Genomic DNA, 11,332 nt, shown 5'->3' with positions numbered 1-11,332 from the left:
AGCGCACCCTTCTGCCAACCTGTGTGTATAGGCTAGGTTATACAACGGAGCTGCACTTAGTGTCACCTAGCTCCTTGGAGACTTTCCTTACGTCTAGGAGATGTCTGATACTGCAATGGTTCCTAAACCTGACAGGAGTGACGTATTATCTGTCACTGTGCGCGCAGAATAAGCCATGGCGGGGCTGCAGTGACCAGTAGACAAAATGGCGGCCAGCAGCACACGTCCCGCCAAGAGCCCTGCAGTGACCCGAGGCAAAAATGGCCGCGCTTAGGTAACAAGGGAAAGTCACGAATGAACAGCCACAGCCTCTCCCCGTCACTATGGTGACAGCATAGCCGTGGGCAGGTGATGCCACACCTCAGTACATTACAGGAATTTCTAGTAACTCCACAGGAAGTCATAGCATGTCTGACGTCATCAGCTGTCTAGCTAGGCACCTGGAGGGCTGTACCTCAGCAGGGCGAGGAGAATCCCATAGTATAATGTCCCCCTCCAGCTACCCCCAATTATAATGTTCTCTTCAGTTGCCCCCACAGTTTAATGTCCCCTTCCAGCTGCCTCCACAGCATAAATTCCATCTGCAGTTGTCCCCACAGTATTATGCCCCTCTACTGGTTCCCTCAGAGTGTCAAACAAAAAATAAAAACGACTAAAATTCACCTCTCGTTGTTCCCCTGCTGTTCTTTTGTCTCTGGTCTGGAGCCTTAAAGGTGCAGTAGCGATGTAAGTGACATCACTATATTTCGTCTACTACTCCTAGAGCTAAGACCTGGCCAAATGGTGAGACAGAGCAGAATGCTCCCTGCTTCACAATTGTATGGAACTGGAAGGCAGGACATATCTCCTGCCAACCATGATGACAGCGGGACAGGACCTGGAATCCAGGACAGTCCTGCTGATGGTTGGATGGTATGATTTAGCCAGTGGCGGTGTGAGAGGATGGCCTGGATGCACAGTAATTGAAATAATTGATCTAAGAAAAAAGAAGTGGGCTGCCCTTTCTTCAGGCGGATTCCGTGGCTCGTTGAGCCGAGGTGTCCACCTGGCAGCAGCAACCTCCAGAGTTCATTTGAGCCGACTCTGGAGGGGGAAACCGTGGCAGGCGGGTTTTGACCCGAGAGTGACGCGGCTCCCCTCGTTACTCTCGGTGCCAAAATCCGCACCCCCTTGTGAACTAGCCTGAAATAGACAATCTGCAGGAAGAAAACCAGTGGGACAGATTTACTAAGACTGTCTTAGGCTAAGGCCCCACGTTGCGGAAACACAGATTTTTTGCTGTTTTTTGAGCCAAAGCCAAGAATGGCTATTAAAGAAATGGGAAATATACAGTATAGGAAGCTCTTATACTTCTAACTTATGCTCAATCCACTCCTGGTTTTAGCTAAAAAAAAACGCAACAAAATCTATAACAAAAAGAGCTTTGTTTCCGCAATGTGGAGCCTAAGCCTAAAAGTAAGAGAGTGCCATTTTCTGAAGTAAAATGGCACATGGCTCTTTCAAGGGGGCAGTGGAGAACCCCCACTGACAGTACATACCCTTGTACTGTATTTTTCTACCAAGGGACATTCTCCACTATCAGTACCAATGTCTCAGCAATGGGAGCAGCCGCCTAAAAAGTACATTGGGGTGCATTTGTCGAGCCTGAGGAAGGAACTATGGTTCCGAAACACGTCTGCGTTTTTTAGGGGGTTTATTTAGTTTTCTATCATTTACATCAAGTTTTTTGTCATTTTATGATGTTTTTCAATTAAAAGTTATATTTTATTTTCGGAGAGCTGACGGACAAATCTTTTGTTTTATTGTGGATCCTTTACACTCAAGGAATAGAGTGTGTTGCCGTGCACCCCGAGGAACATTTTTCAAGCCGTGAAGTGGAACTAATTTGGTGAGCTGAATTTCTTTCTTTTTTCGTTAGACCCTATTATGGTTTATGCAGTCGGTGGGTAACCATTGCTTCCAACACCGAATGACCTAGTTGGTGGGTAAACTTGGCAAAATGACCGTTCTGCCTCTCTCAGTCCAAAGAATTGGGCAAAATATCTTTTATTGTGTTGTAGTGGCATGTCTATCAGTCAATAAACTCTCGCCAAGAGGTAAACTACCGAAAAGTAACATCTGAAACTTTTTTTAACACTGCAGTCAGTGATGGTTGATACAGAAGGTGTTAAAGCTAAATGAGCTAAAATATTAAAAAATATTAAAAACCTTCCTCCGGATATCTCATCAATACAAGATCAGCAAGAGTCTCACACCCAGGACTCTCACAGATCTGCAGTTTGGGAACGCTGCAGCTCCCTGTAAAGTGTACATGTCTCAGAGCCGCTCTCTCCATGTACCATTTGTAGTGACGGGTTTTGGTTAACCCTTTTAAGTAGTCATGGGGGGGACGGTCATTTGGTCAGGCTAGTGACACATTGTATTAAAAACATCAGTATAAGATTGGTGGTGGTCTGGTATTCGTCCAGTTTTTGATATAGTTCATCAATATTTTTAGCCTTGTAAACCCCTTTATGTTTGTTTCTGTCAGTTGTAATGTCTGGTGTGATCCTGGGATGGATTAAACACATTGTAACCCATAGTGTGAACCTAATGCTGCTTTCCTTGTGTGCTCACATAGCCATAATATACACTTGTAAGCCACTTCCTTGGTTAGGGGCTGTAAGGAGCACAATAAACATACTTTCTTGGTTAGGGGCTGTAAGGAGCACAATGAACATACTTTCTTGTACATACTGTCTTGCTACCGAAAAATTCAGCTTTTGAGCTAAGGTCACATGTGGTATAGTCATAGAGTCTCTGATGTGTTGGTCAGTTTAAGCCCTCATGTGAGCTCAACTTCATACCCTAAGAGCTAAGATTTATTTCCTACCTGCCCATTCTTGTCTTGTATTTGTTGCTACATACATATCTTATTGTGCCTTTCTTAACACATATACTCCCACCTGCATCATATCTAGAGACCCTGCCAAGTCTTGTACATCAGAGGTAATTCACGCTCACAGGGTGTCATTGACAAGTTCCCCTAAGTCTGATGTCACTCTGTTTTCTCAGTAATTGTAATTTTGCCCAGGCACAGGTCTAGCCGATTCTCCCCGAACTCCTACCGAGTTCAGGAGACTTCAGGCAATACATCCACATCCGGATCTCATCAACACAACAAATGTACTGCCCTGGCTGTGTGACTTGCTTGACCAAATGACTGTCCCCCAATGACTACTTAAAGGAGCAGTTTGTACTATTGATGGCCTATCCTCAGGATCCAACAAGCGGGATTCTTATGTGGCAGCGCCACAGTAGCAAAACCCGTCACTACAAATGGTACATGGAGAGAGCACTCTGACACGTACACTTTATAGGGAGCCACAGCATTCCCAAACTGCAGATCTGTGAGAGTCCTGGGGGTGAGACTCTTACAGATCTAGTATTGATGATCTACCCTGAGGAAGGGCCATCCATATAAGACACAGGATAACCCCTTCATGGTACATTGGCAGATGCCAAACACATTTTTAAAATGTTATAACTTGCATTTAAGATTAAGTGGCTAGTTCAGAAAGGTGGGTAACTGATGCTGCTGCTGTTGGGGCCCATTTGGGGTTGATAAAGGTCCTGGAAGGCCCCTTTTAAACCTCCTTCCTTAATGCAGAAGTATAGCCCCAAACACCACTATCCCCATTTATGGGATGACAATGGCCTCCTTTGGCTCCGTGCCTCGATGTGCCAGCTCTCCTTATGTGATGAAGGCTATCACCAATACATCTTCCTTGTCAGCGATACTCGGGGGAATGTTAGTAATAATACAGTCCTATGAAAAAGTTTGGGCACCCCTATTAATCTTAATCATTTTTAGTTCTAAATATTTTGGTGTTTGCAACAGCCATTTCAGTTTGATATATCTAATAACTGATGGACACAGTAATATTTCAGGATTGAAATGAGGTTTATTGTACTAACAGAAAATGCGCAATATGCATTAAACCAAAATTTGACCGGTGCAAAAATATGGGCACCTCAACAGAAAAGTGACATTAATATTTAGTACATCCTCCTTTTGCAAAGATAACAGCCTCTAGTCGCTTCCTGTAGCTTTTAATCAGTTCCTGGATCCTGGATGAAGGTATTTTGGACCATTTCTTTCTACAAAACAATTCAAGTTCAGTTAAGTTTGATGGTCGCCGAACATGGACAGCCCGCTCTCAAATGATCTGAAAACAAAGATTGTTCAACATAGTTGTTCAGGGGAAGGATACAAAACGTTGTCTCAGAGATTTAACCTGTCAGTTTCCACTGTGAGGAACATAGTAAGGAAATGGAAGACCACAGGGACAGTTCTTGTTAAGCCCAGAAGTGGCAGGCCAAGAAAAATATCAGAAAGGCAGAGAAGAAGAATGGTGAGAAGAGTCAAGGACAATCCACAGACCACCTCCAAAGAGCTGCAGCATCATCTTGCTGCAGATGGTGTCACTGTGCATCGGTCAACTATACAGCGCACTTTGCACAAATAGAAGCTGTATGGGAGAGTGATGAGAAAGAAGCCGTTTCTGCACGTACGCCACAAATAGAGTTGCCTGAGGTATGAAAAAGCACATTTGGACAAGGCAGCTTCATTTTGGAAACAAAAATTGAGTTGTTTGGTTATAAAAAAAGGCGTTATGCATGGCGTCCAAAAAGAAACAGCATTCCAAGAAAAACACATGCTACCCACTGTAAAATTTGGTGGAGGTTCCATCATGCTTTGGGGCTGTGTGGCCAATGCCGGCACCGGGAATCTTGTTAAAGTTGAGGGTCACATGGATTCCACTCAGTATCAGCAGATTCTTGAGAATAATGTTCAAGAATCAGTGACGAAGTTGAAGTTATGCCGGGGATGGATATTTCAGCAAGACAATGATCCAAAACACTGCTCCAAATCCTCAGGCATTCATGCAGAGGAACAATTACAATGTTCTGGAATGGCCATCCCAGTCCCCAGACCTGAATATCATTGAACATCTGTGGGATGATTTGAAGCGGGCTGTCCATGCTCGGCGACCATCTAACTTAACTGAACTTGAATTGTTTGTCCAAAATACCTTTATCCAGGATCCAGGAACTGATTAAAAGCTACAGGAAGCGACTAGAGGCTGTTATCTTTGCAAAAGGAGGATCTACTAAATATTAGTCACTTTTCTGTTGAGGTGCCCATACTTTTGCACCGGTCAAATTTTGGTTTAATGCATATTGCACATTTTCTGTTAGTACAATAAACCTCATTTCAATCCTGAAATATTACTGTGTCCATCAGTTATTAGATATATCAAACTGAAATGACTGTTGCAAATACCAAAATATTTAGAACTAAAAATGATTAAGATTAATAGGGGTGCCCAAACTTTTTCATAGGACTGTACTATGTATTACCATGTACACTTTTTCATACAATGCTATGTTTTCTTTACAGATTTAATACTGGAAGTTCAGAAAGGCATTACCAGATGTATCTCCTTGCTTAGAAAATCCATATCTTACACGGTGTGATCTATCCTTAGTCCTCATATTTGACGCTGGGCCACTTTACTACAAATACGTTCCCATACTGCCTTGCTTGCATCCTTGAAGAGTGGGTGGTCTTAGGGGAGTAGCTGATATGATCTTCAGGAAACATCTGCTGCGATTCTTAGAGAGCATAAACGTAGCCACCATGATATAATCCTAGTGACAGAATGGTTTGTGTACACGAATCTATTGGCCGTCATTTACATTTGCAGATCAATGACAGGTCACTGGTGACTATATTACTATATTTCTGGGGGGGTTTGTCCTTTTGAGGAAGGTGTGACAGGCCCCAGTGTCTGAGCTGACTATATATGGGCATAGAGACTGTGAACACATTCAACACTATGTCAGTCTTCTTTATACAATTCTGTGCAACACTGACATCTTGTGGTGAAGTGTGATAACACCACATTGTAGATACCTTATATTTAGTCTGAAATGGTCAGTTAAAATATTTGACCACAACATGCCCAATTAGAAATATTAACAGTTGATGTCGGTAATACAAGGATTCTGACAGACGCCACTGACTATAATGAGGTCCATCGAGAGTCATTTTCAAACTGAAACCCCCATAAAGGACATTTTCCCTCCATCAATTTTTAGGCTGATATTGTGACAGACTCTCGGAGCAAATATGAATGTAGCCTTAATTTTCTGCATAACTTTGTATATATCACTGTGGACAATTTCTCTTTTGTTCCCTTTTCTTTAGGTTGCTTGCAGAATATGTTGGCGCAAAATATCAAAATCAAGGCTCAAGCTAAGGCTATGTGATATTCAGTTACTTCACACTTTCAGAGAACTATCATGATGTTTTTTTATTTTATGTATCATGGGGTCTAAACTCTTAGTGGACAGCTTATTATTGGGTCATCTTTTGCCCATCCCAAATGTTAGATTTACACTTTTGGGCTCCTTCACACGGCGTAAGCGCGCCGCTCATTTAGACACGTATACACGTGTCCAAGCGCGGCGCTTCAAAACAGAGCCCATTGATATTAATGGGAAGCGCGCCTATATGCCGATATACGTGCGCTTCCCATTGAAATCAATGGGCTCTGTTTTGAAGTGCCGTGCTCGGACACGTGTATATTAGAGATGAGCGGGTACTGTTCGGATCAGCCAATCCGAACAGCACGCTCCATAGAAATGAATGGATGCACCTGGTACTTCCTCTTTGACGGCGGCCGGCTTAACCCCCTGCGTGCCGGCTATGTCCATTCATTTCTATGCGAGCGTGCTGTTCGGATCGGCTGATCCGAACAGTACTCGCTCATCTCTAGTGTATATGTGTCTAAATGAGCGGCGCTCTTACGCCGTGTGAAGGGGCCCAAAAGTGTAATACAAGTATTTAGGGAATGTGCATTCTAGAGCTGACGGGTCCAGTTTAAATTAAACCACTCTTGCAAGTGGTGTGCAGTGGATAAAAAAGTTGTATTTTTGTCCAAAAGTTTTGATAAGTTTTTTCATAGCTTTTAACCCTGTTTTCAAGCACACAAGCAATGATAAATCAGCCCCATAGTTTTAGTCAAATTTATTAAAAAAAGAAAGCCAAAAAACGGTACAAATGTAGCAAAAATCTCTGTTGATATTGGAGAGCCTGGGACTGGACATCTCCAAAAAATATTACATTCATTAGATTGAAAACAAAACACTATCCTTTGAGCATCATTCCCTATCCAAATAGTGCCTATAGATGATGCATGTTCCTTTTGGCTGCAGTATATGCCGTCTATTATAGTATTCACAATTGGTTCATCTAGTTCACAGTCTCAGCTTCCCCTATGCAAATTTCCAACAAAGATATACTTTAAGACCAAGGCCCCACGTTGCAAAAACTCAGAGTTTTGGCCATGCTAATCCCATCCACACATTTCAGAAAAAAAATCTGTAGCAAAAAAACTGCTTTTTCAAAAACACCCGCATTTTAGAAAATTACAGCATGTCAGGTATACCCGAGGAAATGCTGACATCTTCTGTATACGTATAATAGGGGCAGGAAGTCTGCAGAGGAAAACTCTTCGGACTTTTTGTGAAAAATACTTTGCAAAAAACGCAATTCTTTCCAAAGCATTATGTGGGGCCTCATGCTTGGTTCACATCAGCGTTCGTATTCTGTCCGGGGGAGACTACATGGAGACCCCCCCCGAACGGAATACCGAATACAACTGCAAGCAGTGTGCAGCAAAAGCACACGGACCCCATGGACTACCGGCATGAATCATGTGGACAGGAAAGTAGATTGTGAACTACTTTTCTGTCCGCATAATCCCTGTGGAAATTAGGCAGCAAGCACACGAACCCCGTTATAGTCTATGGGATCTGTGTGCTTTCACTGCACACCACTTGCAATTGCATTTGGTATTCCATTCGGGGGGTCCCCATGTAGTCTCCCCCAGACAGAAAACGAACTCTGATGTGAACGATGCCTTAGCCTAACTGCTTTTGCAGTGTTAAACAAGTCATCTCCAAAATACTAATAATAGGCAGGTGACCAAATGGAAAGTCAAGGCTATGTGCACAAGGATCCATAGCTAGTTGTATTGGACTGATATCCAGTATCAGACAAGCACATTTGTTATACAGTTACACAGGTGCAGTGCTTTTCTCTCCTCATTTTTTGCTCTTTTCTGACGAAAACCACACGTACCCCATTATAGTCTTTGGGGTCCACAGGTTTCCTAAAGTAACCGCTTTTTTATGCAGATTAGGTTTCCATTTGGGGGGTCCCCAAATGGGCTCCCTGAACGGAAACACGAACACAGATGTAAACCTAGCCTTACTTAGGCACAGTTGTCTATTTTAATAAAGTGGATTTCATTTGTAGACAAATTTAGCTCCTTCAAGTAAGTTTGCTGGGATCTGTAGCCATGTCAACAGTTACTATTGTTGGTGGAAGTTTCTGATGCACAATAGATAAACCACTTAAAAGAAAGAACTCTGGGTTGTTCAACAGTGTGAGCTGCACAGCCTTTTATGGCATAGGTGTCTCCCTCTGTCATTGCAGAGTAATAAAAAACATGTGCTAAGTTGGATCCTCTTCCTTGTGTATAGATCCATACAATTCACATTTTGGGAAAAAATTATTTGTATATCAGGATTACAGGCAATTCCCAAGAATCCTTCCTGGATTCATTATTACAACCAGAAATTCATGTCCATGAATGGCTGGATGTTGGATCCAGATAATTGATGGTACGTAGTAAGTTTTTGAGAACAAAAGAAATCACATTCTATGAGTTACTATATTATTTTAGATAACTTTATACATGCATCATACTTTAACTTGCATATTCAAGTGTCAATGAGAAGCAGGATGTACAGTATATGGTTTAACACCATATTACCTCTAACCTCTTATGTCTCCCTATTTCCTCATAGATTGCAAGCTCTGGCAAGCAGGGCCCTCACTCCTATTGTTTAATACATTCATTCTTTGTCACATTGGGAGGTCTAATATTGTCTGTTCATGTGTCCTCTGATTTGTAAAGTGCTGCAGAATATGTTGGCACTATATAAATAACATTGTTATTATTAATATTATTATTAGACAGCTATGTTTTCTAATTTATAAGTATGTAAAGTGCCATCATATAAAGTCCCGCTTCTTAATTTACGGAATACAGAGTACCGCTGACCAGGGCCTCCAGACTTTCCAAGAGCTCAGATAGGTAAATTCTTAAATTTTTTACAGTTCTCAAAATACACATACATTCTTTACAGTTCTCAGAATACAGCAGCTGCAACAGCCGTCGCTTGCTAGGCTGTAGGGATGTATTGGTATTGGATATACAGTGTTGGCCAAAAGTATTGGCACCCCTGCAATTCTGTCAGATAATTCTCATGTTCTTCCAGAAAATGATTGCAAGCACAAACTCTTTGGTATTAATATCTTCATTTATTTTGCTTGCAATGAAAAAACACAAAAGAGAATTTAAAAAAAGTCAAATCATTGATCATTTTACACAAAACTCCAAAAATGGGCCGGACAAAGTATTGGCACCCTCAGCCTAATACTTGGTTGCACAACCTTTAGACAAAATTACTGCGAACAACCGCTTCCGGTAACCATCAATGAGTTTCTTACAATGCTCTGCTGGAATTTTAGACCATTCTTCTTTGGCAAACTGCTCCAGATCCCTGAGATGTGAAGGGGGCCTTCTCCAAACTGCCATCAAGAGATCTCTCCCCCACAGGTGTTCTATGGGATTCAGGTCTGGACTCATTGCTGCCACTTTAGAAGTCTCCAGTGCTTTCTCTCAAACCATTTTCTAGTGCTTTTTAAAGTGTGTTTTGGGTCATTGTCCTGCTGGAAGACCCATAACCTCTGAGGGAGACCCGGCTTTCTCACACTGGGCCCTACATTATGCTGCAAAATTTGTTGGTAGTCTTCAGACTTCATAATGCCATGCACACAGTCAAGCAGTCCAGTGCCAGAGGCAGCAAAACAACCCCAAAACATCAGGGAACCTCCGCCATGTTTGACTGTAGGGACCGTGTTCTTTTCTTTGAAGGCCTCTTTTTTTTCCTGTAAACTCTATGTTGATGCCTTTTCCCAAAAAGCTCTACTTTTGTCTCATCCGACCAGAGAACATTCTTCCAAAACGTTTTTGGCTTTCTCAGGTAAGTTTTGGCAAACTCCAGCCTGACTTTTTTTTGTCTCTGGGTAAGAAGTGGGGTCTTCCTCGGTATCCTACCATACAGTCCCTTTTCATTCAGATGCCGACGGATAGTACGGGTTGACAATGTTGCACCCTCGGACTGCAGGGCAGCTTGAACTTGTTTGGATGTTAGTAGAGGTTCTTTATCCACCAACCGCACAATCTTGCGTTGAAATCTCTCGTAAATTTTTCTTTTCCGTCCACATCTAGGGAGATTAGCCACAGTGCCATGGGCTTTAAACTTCTTGATGACACTGCGCACGGTAGACACAGGAACATTCAGTTCTTTGGAGATGGACTTGTAGCCTTGAGATTGCTCATGCTTCCTCACAATTTTGCTTCTCAAGTCCTCAGACAGTTCTTTGGTGTTCTTTCTTTTCTCCATGCTCAATGTGGTACACACAAGGACACAGGACAGAGGTTGAGTCAACTTTTATCCATTTCAACTGGCTGCAAGTGTGATTTAGTTATTGCCACCACTTGTTAGGTGCCTCTGCTAAGTAACAGGTGTTGTTAATTACACAAATTAGAGAAGCATCACATGATTTTTCAAACAGTGCCAATACTTTTATCCACCCCCTTTTTTATGTTTGGTGTGGAATTATATCCAATTTTGCTTTTTGACAATTCTTTTTGGGGTTTTCCTTTGAAGACAAATTAAATGAAGATAATAATACCAAAGAATTTGTGATTACAATCATTTTCTGGAAGAAAATGAGTATTATCTGACAGAATTTCAGGGGTGCCAACACTGTACAGGTCAGTGGTAAAGTCTAATCTTCTAGATAAGAAACCCTCAACAACTTGTATGCTGCAACCATACTTTACTGGTCTTGATTGTAAAATGCAAAACAAGAGTTTGACATACAGTTGCAATGAATGCAATTACCTGGAGTTTACACAAGCCGACAGGTGACAGTCTCATTTCCATATGTTCCCACTCCAAATCATGGACTCATTCCTCTGGGGTTTGGGATATAATAGGCTGCTTTACAGGATGACATGGATTAGACAGAAATGACATCAATTTGGACTGGAAAACTCCTGAAAATGCTTGAGAACTCCCTTCGTAGAGCAGTCAGTGTAGGGTCATACCAAGGGATGCGCCAAATACCTGCTCCTGTCGTATG

At 42.1% G+C, this 11,332-nt stretch overlaps 1 protein-coding gene across 1 annotated transcript in view; it reads right to left on the bottom strand.

The window, feature by feature from the left end:
- PDE6A (phosphodiesterase 6A) overlaps window positions 1–11,332 on the bottom strand; it is a 478,514-nt gene that overhangs the window by 124,156 nt on the left and 343,026 nt on the right. The window lies entirely within an intron of this gene.

The sequence above is a fragment of the Leptodactylus fuscus genome, chromosome 5 (assembly GCF_031893055.1).
Source record: "Leptodactylus fuscus isolate aLepFus1 chromosome 5, aLepFus1.hap2, whole genome shotgun sequence".
Classification (NCBI taxonomy): domain Eukaryota; kingdom Metazoa; phylum Chordata; class Amphibia; order Anura; family Leptodactylidae; genus Leptodactylus; species Leptodactylus fuscus.
The sequence above is the reverse complement of the archived record's forward strand: the minus strand, read 5'-3'. Positions and strand labels throughout refer to the sequence as shown.